General features: G+C 43.5%; 1 long non-coding RNA gene across 1 annotated transcript; it reads left to right on the forward strand.

Moving 5' to 3' along the window:
* The first annotated feature begins 1,129 nt into the window (after positions 1–1,129).
* Positions 1,130–12,750, forward strand: LOC150046391 (uncharacterized). The gene is made up of 3 exons (XR_016539621.1): positions 1,130–1,255; positions 12,279–12,415; positions 12,617–12,750. It is a non-coding gene; the product is annotated as an uncharacterized LOC150046391 (long non-coding RNA).
* The last annotated feature ends 772 nt before the right edge of the window (positions 12,751–13,522 follow it).

The raw sequence follows: 13,522 nt of genomic DNA on the forward strand, positions 1-13,522 counted from the left end.
AAATGGTAGAGCTCTAGCCTTGAGAAAGTCCAAGGACAGTGCTCAGACCCTGAGCTCAAGCCCAGAACTGCCTCTTTGAACCTGGGTCCAAGCCTCAGCTCATTTTTGTCCCCTTTGCTACTTTCTCTCCTCTTTGTCAGCCCTCCTTTCAAGTCTTTGATATTTGGGAACAAGTAATTTCACCAGCTAATTGACACTTAAGTGTCAAAAAACTGATGATAGTCTGATATGCTTGCTTTTGCTCTGATTACACACTTTCATTTGAGCTGAAGGTGTGTGTGTGTGTGTGTGTGTGTGTGTGTGTGCGCGTGCGCACACGCGCACAGTGTGTACAGTATGTGTGCATGCATGTGTAACACACAGCCTTGCACTCTGCTATATTGGTGGGTGTCCCTCTCTCCCCTTATTAGCCCTGTGCTGTACAATCTTGGTATATTTGCTTCTGGAAAGAAGCACATTTCATTAACTAATTAGTATGGAAGCTGATCTCAGGTTATTATTTCTCTGACTCCTGTGACATTTTGGGGACTTCAGAAGAGATTTTCACCATCCCCCTCTAGAGGGGTCACTGTCTGTCTTCCTTCCTTCCTTCTTTCCTTCCTTCCTTCTTTCCTTCCATCCTTCCTTCTCTCTCTCTCTCTCTCTCTCTCTCTCTCTCTCTCTCTCTCTCTCTCTCTCTCTCTCTCTCTCTCTCTCTCTCTCTCTTTCTTTTTACACCAGTCCTGGGACTTGACCTCAGAGCCTTGGCACTGTTCCTGAGCTTTTCCACTCAAGGCTAATACTACTTGAGCCACAGCTCCATTTCTGCCTTGTTGCCAGTTAACTGGAGAGAAGAGCCTCTTGGACTTCTCTTCCTGACTTTCAATCATGATCCTCCTACCTCAGCCTCCTGGGTAACTTGGCTTACAGTATGAGTCTCCAGTGATGGCTGTTTTCTCTATTAAAGGCCCACCCACATGGATCACAGTTTGTGATGCGTACTATGGGACAAGCAAGAGCCCTGCTTTCACATATGACAGGGATTCACAGAAATAACAAATGACACACTGGCCCTTTCTGGCTAACAAACTCCAAATATGTATCTATCCATGTTCTAATTATCCTTAATCTGTTTGGCTTGTAGATCTCCCTTTGTATCCAGTGAATACCGAAATTCATGTTCCTTACAATGTAAAGGGAGAGGATACTGAACTCTGAAAACTGTGGACCTGTAGAACCCTGGACCTGTATGATCAAGTATCAGCGTTCTGGTGCAGTATGTATGGCTCTCCACAGCTCGAACTATCACCTCCCTCCCCATCTTACCCTGCTCTTTGTGTCCTAGTTTAACATGGAACTTTCTGGAGTTCTTTACTTAGAGCATCCATTTCTCTAGAGACCATTAAATAGGGACCTGTTTTAGATTTGGAGTCATCAGAAGTCCAGAGGTGGAAAGGGTGACATCATTTTGCCCATGAGGACTTCATTGCTTTTTATTTTTTTCAGGACCTGTGTGCTGTCCTTCTGCTCAAGGCTAGTGCTCTTTGAGCCACAAGTCCATTTCTGGTTTTCTGGTGGTTCATTGGAGATAAGAGTTTCATGGGTTTTCCTGCCCAGGCTGGCTCTGAACCTTGATCCTCAGATCTCAGCCTTCCTGAGTCCCTAGGATTCCAGGTCTGAGCCACTGAGTGCCTGGCTAGGACTTTGCATTTTAACCTCTACCTTTCTCTTACTCAGGCTGTCCCTTCCCCTACTGCCCTCCCTTGTTCACTCACCAGGCCCACTTCCAAGTTCAAGGCAGGCTTCTTTTCTCTTGGATAGAAGACTTTCCTAAAAGCCCTCCCTCTTCCTACTGACTTCCTGTGGGATTCCTTCTCTGAGCTCCCTTTATTTCCTTATAAATATTAGCTTCTCTACTATTAATAGGTCGTATGATAATTGTTTGCTTATAGGCCTCTTTCTTGCCCCAAATTATGAGCTTTTCAAGGATACAAAGAGTTTTATTCTCAATGGTTTTGCCCCGAGTGTCTATCATCAATAAATATTTACTGAGTTAGTGGATGGGAAAAATGAAGATGGCAGAAAGACTGAGTCAGAATTCACCAGAGGAAGCCAAAATCCTGACTGGTATGGTTCTGTTTGTGTAAGTACTAGGGCTTGAATTCAAGATCTTACCCTGTTTGCTTAGCTTTTTTTTTTTTTTAACTCAAGGATGGTGCTCTAACACATGAGCTACACCTTCACTTCCTGCTTTTTTTTTCCCTCCTCGTTAATTGGAGATAACAGTCTCAGAGTCTTTCCTGTCTGGGTTAGCTTTGAACAACAATTCTCAGATCTCAGCCTCCTGAGTGGCTAGGATTACAGGTATGAGCCACTGGTGCTTCACTCATGCCTTTGCATTTCTTTAATGAGTCTTGTCTTAATCAGGCAGGGTGACTGGAACAAACCACCACAGACTTAGTGGCTCAAACATACATTTATTTCTCCTGATTTGAGAGCCTGGAAGTCTGAGATCAGGGTGTCAGAGGTTGGATGCCTGGTAAGGATCTCCTTTCTGTCTGGATTCTTGGTGTATGTTCAACCCCCCACCCTTAGCACAGGGGCACAGATCCTGTCATCTGATTCCTTCCAACCTGTCATTGGATTCTTTCCTAAACTAATTACCTCCCAAAGGTTTCACCTCCAGTTGCTATCATATTGAATATTTTGGCTTCAGCACATGGATCTCAAATATTCAGCTCTAGCAAATAGGCAGGGAGGGAGCTTCTGGATGAACAAAGAATGATAGAATAAAGTGAGTTTTTGTAATCTCAAATCTCCAGTGGCTCCTAGGATAGGGAGGGAGGGCCAGGCCATTGTCTGTGGCCAGAGCTAAGTAATGGCTTTGGGATCAGGAAAGCAGGTTATGGAGGAGAAGGAGAAGCTCTGGTGGACAGGCTAGGCCTTGCTTGGGGTCAGACAACTTCCCATGTTTAGCCAGGTGACTTTCAGTACGCACAACCTTCTCCAGTTTTGCTTTCTTCAACTGATGGAGTAGGAGATTTAATCAGATGCCCTCTGAGATCCTGATTTTTGCTTTGGCATCTTTCCTGTTTGGTTTCGCCTTTCTACAGCATGCCTAAACCTGCAGTTTCTTGAGGAGGCAGAGATTTAGTAGGCTGGTGCTAGAAATGGCCCCTGGAGGCCACCATACCACCTGCTACCTTGCTTAATTTCCTACCTAAGTAGAAAATTCCAGCTGGGATGGCCTTGAGGGTATTTCAAGGTATATAGGAACCTCAGATGCCACCAGAGCTTTGGCTAAAAGATAATTCAGGCCCCATGCGATGATCAGCTCTGTCTCCAACTCTTTGTCCCTTGTCTCCTTGGCTTTCACTCTCTCCATTTTCTTTATGTCTACAGAAGTAACTGGCTATAATATTCCTCATGGATTACTGCACTATTTAATTAAGTTAATTAACCAGTTAATTTATTTATAGTACTGGGATTTGATCTCAGAGCCTAGGGCTTCGGATGGTAGAGCACCTGAGCCATACTTCCAGCTCTTTTTGCTTTAGTTATTTTTCAGATAGAGCCTTCTGCTTTTTGCTCAGAGTTGGCCTGGGCAGTGATTGTTTTTTGTTTTTGTCTCCACTTCCTGTGTGGCTGGAATTACAGGTGTGCACCCACCGTACCTGGTAGGACTTTTTTTGCTGAAGAAAACTCAAGGGCATCTGAGATGTGGGTTTGAAACTTGACTTGGTCTTCTGCTGTGTTGCGGTTAGTTGAGTTACTCCATACTGATGAACTTCATCTGTTGTATCTTTAACTTTAGTTAAATTTAAATAAGTTATTTATTTCTTTTGCCATACTCTTTACACGATTAAATACAATCTAGAACCGTATGCTAACTAGAAGCCTAAGGAGTTTTCAGTTCGTAACAATTAGCTGAGTCTCAGCCAATTACAGGTGGCCGCAGTGGATCAGACCAGGTTCAAATTAACCAATCAGTTTAGCTGTTTCTGTACCTCATTTATGTTTGGTGCCCGCATGCAGGTGGCCAGCTTCCTTGGTAGAACAGAGCCTTCTGAACCTCTCCTGGTTCTCAGATCTCCAGATTCATAAATCATTCTCTGCCTGGTTAAACTCTGTAAAATCAAACTCATCTCCAGGATTTATTCACACAGTAAAATGGGGGCAACTAGACTTCCTGTAGAGATTTGTTTTTGAAGAAGAACTGGGATAACACAAATGCTAACCTTGTTCCTCTGACCTGGCCTGAGGATTTATTTAGAGGTAGGAGAGTAGATAATTGTCAAAATCCCATCTTGCCAGTTGGAACTATGCTTGTACCTGGTGGCTGCCCTGCCCACTCAGGCCCAAGTTTGAACTCTCACAGGGGAGCCTTGGCTGCCAAGGGTGGCAGAAACCAGGGAAAATATCAACTTGTGGCTTCCTAAGAGATCACAATAGGAGGAAGAAGGAATAACCAGGTCACTCGACCTATCTTTCTAAGTTAGATCAAGGGTTGAAAAGAAATGATTGACCAAAAAATCCCTAGGAGCTTGGGGTTTTAGGATAAAGCTAATAGAAGCCATGTTTTTGGAAGATCTTGACCCTGGAATCGAAACAGACCCATTCTCTGGTGGCTGTGGGGCCTCTGACAGTTCCTCACCCTCTCTGCATTCCCCACTTCCTCTGCCCATTTGATTCATGTCCTTCTCAGTGAATGTCATGGTGGTTATGCATGTTTTAAAAAGGAAGGACAAAGTATAAATAAAATACTAATATTAGTTAGTAGCTAGGAGTAGCTACTAGGATTATACAGGAATCCAGTCACAAGATTCAGAGAAGCCACATTTTAAGAGGTGAATTAGGAGTCTTAGAAAGCCAGTGGCTGCAGGTGAACACATACCCCCAGAAAACTAGAAGCCTAGAATACACTTAACACTACTGGAAAACTGAGCCATCAGGATAGTAAAGCAAAGAAAGAGCAGAAAATCAACTCAACAAACCAGATCAACTCCAATGGAGAACTGGAGTGGGATGCCATGGTGATCTGAGGAGGGTCTGGAGATATGAGGCATGGTGTAAAATGGTGGCTGAGCTAGTCGGGGCTTAAATATGGTCTTGGCCAAGGGGAAGGGTCACAGGGAGCTGGAGAGTCTCAAGTTCATGGCACAGGACTGGCAGGTGTAGAAACCTACAGTCCAAGTCCTTGCCTTTGCCTCTAGAAATTCAGGCATGACCATCACCTGGGAGTGGGCTTCCCTTCACCTTCATCTACCAAGAAGATACAATGGTGCCAGTTAAACCCAATTCCCTATCATCTATCACATTGCAAAGATGGCACCAATTAGACCCACTATCCTGTGGGGTATATCTTTCCATAGACTGTTTGGACCTAATATGTCTATTGCTCATCTTAATGATGAGCCAAAGCCAGTCTGTGTTGGGCAAGGCTGAGATGAACAATCACAGGCAAACTTCTCGCCCCAAAGTTTTAATGAAAGGCCAGCAATTACCAAGCTCTCTGCTGTTGGCACTTGAGAATCCATCTCAATTTCCCCTTTCTTTCTGAAACGACAGTGATTAAGGATTCATTCTGCACATAAAACAAGTGATCAATGGCTCCTGGCAGTTGCCATTGTCTCTCTCCCCTGCTCCCCAACCCCCATCAGTAGACAATGTATCTTGAGAAGCTGCTGGGGTCTGAGAAAAATGAGTTTGCCAGACACTGTTCTATTTTGATTTAGCTCACAAATAGCTCAGCTCAGTATTTACATTGATAACGTTTCTTGAGTCCTGGAATGTGAGACTAGACCATCTCTGTGGAGAGAGGGAGACTGATCCTTTTGAGTCAGGCAGAGTATACTACATTCAGAGTTTTGTAATCAGGTTAACACAAAGGAACCTCTAGTCTGACCTGACTGCTGTTTTCCTGAGACCTTAGGAATGGGTGGAATCCAACCTTTTCTGGGGGACTAAGCCTCAAGTTTAGTTCCTTTAAGGCCAGTCTGTGGCGACTAATGCCCTAGTAATAGTGATAGTGAAATAAGGATACTGGGCTAACTGGCATCATCTTGGTAGCGTGGTCTATCTGGCTCCATTTTGGCAACATGGTGAATGATAGGAGGTGGAGTCCCACACCCAGGTGATGGGGGTGTCTGAATTTCTAGAGGCAGGAGCCAGGACTTGGACAATAGATTACTAGATCTGCAAGACCTGTATCATGAACCCAGGAGACTCTGAACCCTTAAAATCCTTGTGATCACGGACCAAGACCCGATTTAGTCCCCTGACCACCTCAGTGACCATTTTGCACCATGCTTCATATTGGCTGACTCCTCTTTGGGTCACATGGTGCCCCTCTTCAAATTTCTAGTAGAGTTGATCTAGTTTGTTGTTGAGGAGATATAGTTTAACAATGCGTTAGGGGTTAGGCAGTCCAAGATTGGAGCTGATACAATGGGGATTACATTCAGGCATGATGGTTTCTGTATGAGCAGGCTGTGTGTCAGAGAGAGGGCGGGGAGGAGAGAGAGAGAAAGAGAGAGAGAGAGAGAATGAATGCATGTGTATGTGTATGTATTTGAGGCTCTCAGTCTGGTGATCCAGAGACTTGCCACTCAATCTGTGTCATGGTCATGATAGGTGGTTTTGCCCCGTGCTCTCCAAAGAAGACAAATAGTAGCACCGCCCTCTCTGACCCACCCTTGGGTAAGATCCTTCTCTTTTAATTTTAGCTTCTTTTTAGCTTAATGTTAGCTTCTTTTCTGACTTCAAATGTTGACATCTCTGTCAAAATGTCTGTTGTGTATATACAGTCTTCTAATCGCTTCCTTTGAAAAACTAGAATTGAACATTGCACACTTCTGCTGGGATAAGATACTGCTCTGTGTGTGTGTGTGTGTGTGTGTGTGTGTGTGTGTGTGTGTGTATGTGTGTGTGTCTGTTGACAGTTGCTAGTTAATTACTTTTAATGTCTGATGAAGGCTGGAGACATGGCTGGAGATGGAGTTGGAAAGAGAGAAGGGATTCCTGTGCATATTTGTCCTATGTTGACCTCCTGGTACATGAAGAATGGGCTGTTGGAGTTAGATGGCCACATAAGGTCCATTGATGCCACAGATTGAGTCCCAGGAGAATAGACGCAAAGAAGCCAGCACCCTCTCCTTGCTCAGAACAGAAAAGCAAGGCTGAATGGGCAGTTTCCCACAGCAGGTGCAAAGACTGCATGTAGGCCCCAGGTGCTAGGAAGGCCTTGGAAAAATTAGTGTGGTCTAAGAGTCAGGCCTGTGGGAAATGGAACTGGACTGAGACAAGGGTGGGATATGCAGGATGGAGAGGAGGATGAGGGTGAATGAGTATTTGAGGAGGTGGCAGACTTCCTTCTGTAGGTTATGAGCATACAAATGCAGACATACTTAGGGCACTCCAGGAAGAGATTTGCTGCCCATGCTGGTGATGGGCTATGAGATTAGGTAACAACAGGACAAGGAAGTGCTGAGGAGGAGCAGAAGGATAGGTGAGCTGAAGATAAAGGCAATGCAGACTGGCATGCCATGCTAGTGGGGGGAGTTGGATGTAGAGGTGTATGGTGCATTACCTAGGGAAGAATGGCTTGTGAGAAATGATGACAAAGTCCTGGGGACAGTAGGACTCCTGGGTAGAAGAACCTTTAAGAGACACGTGACAGAGATAAAGAAAGCTACACTCAGGCCTGTAATCCTAGCTACTCAGGAGGCGGAGATCTAAGGACTGAAGTTCAGGCAGCAAAGGTCATGAGACTCTTATCTCCAGTTAACCACCAGAAAAACAAAGTGGAGCTGTGACTCAAAAGTTGTAAAGCAGTAGTCTTGTGCAAAAGCACTCTAGGACATTGATCGGGCCCTGAGTTCAAGCTTCACAATCACTACCATCAACAACAAACAAATGTAAATGCCTAGATGTGTTCTTTAGGTCAAGAGAGTACTGTCAATTCACACAATTTAAATGACCTTAAATTGCAATTCTAAGATACGTATTTCAACAGAAATTCCTACCCAGGGAAGATTCAACAAGATGAACACAGCTGTGAATGTTGACTTTGCTGGGTTCAGAACAGAAATGGCTTAAAATGTGGCTGTTATGCAATAGCAGGGTCCTAAAGCTCAAGATGCATAACTAAAGACTAGACTCAAATTCACTGGGTAAACTGAGGCTGAATCAGATGCCTGTCTCCCTCAGGAAGGAGTGGGGACATATTTCAGAGATGAGTGTTCCAGTAGAAGGAAAAGGAATGGGGAGCAGAAATGACATCTCCATTACCTCAACTTGCTCCCCAAGGTCTATGTCATTGATGTCCCCAAGGTCACCTTGGAACATGAAACCCATCATGATGAGACCTGACTCCCGTCCATGATTCCAAAGCAAGGAAAGTGAGCAGCAATTGTAAAGAGAGGGATGAATGAGACATAGAAAATATTTCTCCCACCCACCCACCCACCCATGGCTCACACCTGTAATCCTAGCTACTTGGGTGGCTGAGATCCGAAGATAATGGTTTGAAGTCAGCCAGGGAAGGAAAGTCTGTAAGACTTTTATCTCTACTTAATCACTGAAAAAAGCTGGAAATGATGTAGATCAAGACGTAGAGCAAAAAGGAGTGCAGGGACAGCACCCAGACCCATAGTTTGAACCACAGAACCAGGAAAAAAAAAAAAAGAAAGAAAGAAAAGAAAAGAAAAGAAAAAAAGTTTTCCTCCCAGAGGAACTAAGAGAAGGTCCAACAAAATCAGTAGAAATTCTTTCCCATTGAAAGGCAAATAACGGAGCAATCTGAAGATGATTTTAACAGGGGATGTTGAAGTTTCTTAACTATGGAAAGACAACATGACAAAGACCAAGAAAATCTGAACAGAACACAAGCCAGTAAAAAGAACAGGTGTGAATGATGAACTAAATATGCAAGAAAAAAAGTGGTTTTGAGATTAAAAATGTTTAGGCCAGGTGCAGCGGCTCACTTCTGTAATCCTAGCTACTCCCGAGGCTGAGATCTGAGGATCTCTTTTGTGCCCAGCCCAAGCACAAAAGGACCTGAGACTCTTATCTCCAATTAACCTCTAGAAAACAGGAAGTGGGGCTCTGCTCAGGGGTATGGTGGTAGCCTTGAAATGAAGAACTCAGGGACAACACCCAGGCCCAGGGGTAGGGCAGTAACCTTGAGCTGAAAAACTCAGGGACAGCGCCCGTGCCAGGTTCAAGCCTCATGACCCACAAAAAAAAAAAAAAGTTTAAGAGCCAAGACTAACTTGGCACAAGGAATTGTTGGTAAATTGGGAGACAACACTGAGAACTTGACCCCAAATGTCCACAAAGTTGAAAAATATGGAAAAGTTGTTCAAGGACATGTAGGGTGGCCAGAATAACCCCAACGTGTATTGGTGCAATACAACTATCAGAAACAGACAACTGGGAGAAAGGGTGTGAAACAATTTTTAAAAAGTTAAAGTTACGGGATACTGGTGGCTTATGCCTATAATCTTAGCTGCTTGGGGGGGCTGAGATCTGAGGGTCTTGGTTTGAAGCCAGACTGGGCAGGAAAGTCCATGAGACTCATCTCCAATTAGCCACTAAAAAATGTCAAAAATGGAGATGTAGCTCAAGTGGTAGAGCACTAGCCTTGAGTGAAAAAGCTCGGGGACATTGCCAAGACTCTGAGTTCAAGCCCTAGATTTGGCACACAAAACAAGTTAAAAGTTAAGAAGTGGGACGGGAGTTTGGCTTAGTCATAGAGTGCTTTCCTAGCATGCACGAAGACGCAGGTTTGATTCCTCCTTCTCACATACATAGAAAAGGCCAGACGTGGTGCTGTAACTCAAGTGGTAGGATTCTGGCCTTGAGAAAAACCCCATGGACAGTGCCCAATCCCTGAGCTCAAGCCTAGGACTGGCAAAAGAAAAAAAAAGTTAAGAAGATTCTAAACTAATAATAGAATAATAGCAAAAAGATAAAAAGATAAAAGCCCTCAAGAGGAGAATTAGGAGCAAGAAAAAGAACATGCCTGTCCAGTACATGGCCAATAGTAGCTGCCCAAATGGTTTTAGCCTGCCTGCCTGCCTGCCTGCCTTCCTTCCTTCCTTCCTTCCTTCCTTCCTTCCTTCCTTCCTTCCTTCCTTCCTTTGTTCTTTCCTTCCCTTCTTCCTTTCTTCTTTTTTTTCCCTAGAAACAATTATTGGACATCTAATATGAACTTGAAGCTATCTGTGTTTAGGATATAAATATAATTATCCTTGCCAAAAAATGCTAACAGTTTGGATAGAGAGACAGAGAAACAAATAAATACAATGAACTTAGAGTATGCTTTAAATCCCAGCCCCTCCAACCTCCTTCCTCCAGGGATGGGAGGACATCCATGGTGGGGGTCCATCTGTCCCAGCTGGAGTGCTGGGGAGGAGTTTTGTAGCTTCTCTGTTCAAGGGATGACAATGCCTGCCATTTCCGTGTTTCGAAGCCATGTTATCAAAAACACTGGCAGTGCTCTTTGATATATGAAGATGAAAGACACTGGATTAATTCAAAGCTTTATTTGTTGTTCTTGTTCCCCCCTCTACTATTATTAATAGCCGAATTGCCTGAGCACACTTTTGACAGCACTGTCAGAAGCGGCATCTACTTCCTAGAAAAGAAAACATCACCTTTAGAAGCTTGACTATCTTCTGTATTTTCCTTTTCTTACTGGTGAAAAATGACTTCAAACCACAGTACTTAGAATGATGATGTTTTTGATGTTTTCTATCTCTAGTTTCTACTTCTGCCCATTCGTGTAAAAGAAAAATGGAAACCAGTGGAGGGTGGAGGGAAATTCAGAAGTTGGACTTGCTTTTACTCCACAGCTGCCTGAATTTCCCTTGGGGAAGATGATTGGGGTCTCTACAGAAGGAAAGACTCAGAAATCAAAGCATCAGGGGAATTTCCTCATGCATGATGTAAATTTGGCCAAGGGCCACTGGTCTCACTGTCCTGGCCTGTCCTGTCTCCTGAAACACGCTTGGGTTTTGTGCTTCTATCTCTGATCTCTGGGTGGAAAAGAGTAACTTCAGAGTTAATGAGATTAGCCAAGTAGTCACATGGTTTTGTCAACTCTACAATGAAGCTCACGTATCTTTCTAGTCCCATTTTGTTTTTTTCTGTTGTCTGGAGGGTCTGCAGTGGCTGCTGCTCATTTCAGGAATTCTACTTAAAGGAAAGTGGTTTGAAGATGTGTTTGATGCAGGTTGGGAAGGTTGCTTGGAACTCAGGAATAAAATATAAATGAAGTTACAGATTCTATGCCAGAAGCCTGTAGCTCACACCTGTAATCCTAACTACTCAGAAGGCTGAGATCTCAGGATCATGGTTGGAAGCCTGCTAGGGAAGGAGGCTCTTATCTCCAGTTAACCACCAAACGCTCAAAAGTGGTGCTGTGGCTCAAAGTGATAGGGCACTACCCTTGAGCATGAAAGCTCAGGGACAGTGACCAGGCCCAGAGTTCTAGCTCTGGGATCAGCACAAAAGCAAAAACAAAAACTAAAGAAGCCAGAGTCATAGCTGGGAAACGAGCAGGCAGAGAGATATTTCAGTATCATTAATCATTAGGGAAATACAAACTGCATTTCTTATTTTATTTTATTTGAGCTTTCAAGTCAGGCACTCAGCTCCTTGAACCAAGTCCACAACTCTTTATATTTTCTTTATCTTTTTGAACAAGGTCTCACTTTTTGTCCAAGTTGCCCTGGGTCATGATCCTCCTATTTGCACATTTCATGTAGCTAGAATGACAGGCAGGTATCATGGTGCTCTACTTCTTATTGGTTGAAATGGGGTCTTAAGATGTTTTTGCCTAGGTTTCTCTAGACTCACTATTTTGCCAATCTCAACTAGGGGTTATAGGCCCGAGTTACCCTATTGGCTAGTTACTTTTTATGCTCCATCTTTAAAAAATATGAATATGAGTAGAAGCTGGGTGAACTCTTTACTCTTTGCAACTCTTCTGTAAATCTAAGCTTTTCTCAAAATGAAAATATTTTAAAATTTGAAATTAACCATACTAGTTAAAAGACTGAATTTAGGAGCTGGGAGTTTGGCCTAGTGATAGAGTGCTTGCCTAGCATTTATGAAGACCCAGGTTTGATTCCTTGGTACCACATACATTGCAAAAAGCCAGAAGTGGTGCTATTGCTCAAGTGGTAGAGCTCTAGTCTTGAGAAAACCCAAGGACAGTGCTTAGGCCCTGAGTTCTGTATCTATGAATGGCAAAAAAAGACTGACTTTAATTATCTTTCTAATTTTGTATACAGGAAATATAATTGTTACAAGAAGAAGCAATAGAAGAGGATGCAGTAAAGATGCTAGGAATGTTAACATTAAATGCTTTAGTGGAAAAAGCATTGTAAATGTTCTGGGTTTCCTGATATAATTTTTTTGAGATTTTAAGGTAAATAATTTTTATTAATATCAAATCCAAACTTTTCAAATTCAATCTGAAAATACAAGAATCTTAAATATAACACTTCATTATGAATTTAAAATTTTTAAATAATTATAAAAATAATATAAAGTAAATGTAATTTCACAATAGCCTGAATATAATCTCATTCTTTTAAAAATAAGATGATTCATTTTCCTTTTTCTGCAGGAAACTCTCAATCTATTCCAATGTCTAAGGAAGAAAAGAAGGGAAAAGCCAAGAAATTTGAAATAGGAGACAAAATAAAATATGTTGACTTCCCTAGGTATTTTTTTTTCAGTAAATATAAAATTTTTATTTTTCTTTGTAAAAATTTATTGTTTGTGAAAACTATATCAAGGGCCCTCCTTCCCTGGCAACCAGTGGCTGTTTAGATGAGTTAGAGTTAGGGCCACCTCCCGCAGTCTCTGTCCTATCTGGCCTGAGGTTGAAGTCCAGTCATCACCCGTTAGGTCCAGGCCTAAAAGATTGCCATGGTGGCTAACAAGTCTTTAAAGAATCATTATTGCCAGCACATCATTTTCCTCAGCCTGGAGAAGAAAGGAGCAGATCGGGATTGCTCATTGCCCTGGCCCGAAAGCTCTTCAGGGGGCTGGGTATCAGGCATCCGCATCGCAGTGGGCTCTGTGGTGGAGGCCTTTAGGGGACAAGGCCCCCCCGCCTCTACCTGGGCAGGCTGCACACTGTCTTTGAGTTGGGCATCGGCAAAGATTTTCTGCTCCTTGCTGTCTTCAGTGTTTGAGGGGCTTGGCAGGTGTGAAGTGACCTCAGCAGCAGGGCTCCCAGGGTCTGCAGGCGTCTGGCCCTGGCACTGGGTGCCTTCAACCACAAGGAGCACCAGAAGTTCCTGCAGCTCCTCCTTCTTCTGCATCTTCTCCTGGGAGAGTTCCATGACACACTCATCTTTCTCCTTATAGACTTGGTCCAGGACTTCCATCTGTTCTTTGTACAGCATTATGGAGTCGTCGAGGGTGCTGATGTGTTTGGACAGCTGGGCACACCGGTGCTGGAGGTCCCCCACTGGACTCTGGTGCTCCACCTTGTCAGGCAGGGCCTGGAGGAAGCACATTCTCA

The sequence above is a fragment of the Megascapheus bottae genome, chromosome 25, assembly GCF_031878675.1.
Source record: "Megascapheus bottae isolate mThoBot1 chromosome 25, mThoBot2.hap1, whole genome shotgun sequence".
Classification (NCBI taxonomy): Eukaryota; Metazoa; Chordata; class Mammalia; order Rodentia; family Geomyidae; genus Megascapheus; species Megascapheus bottae.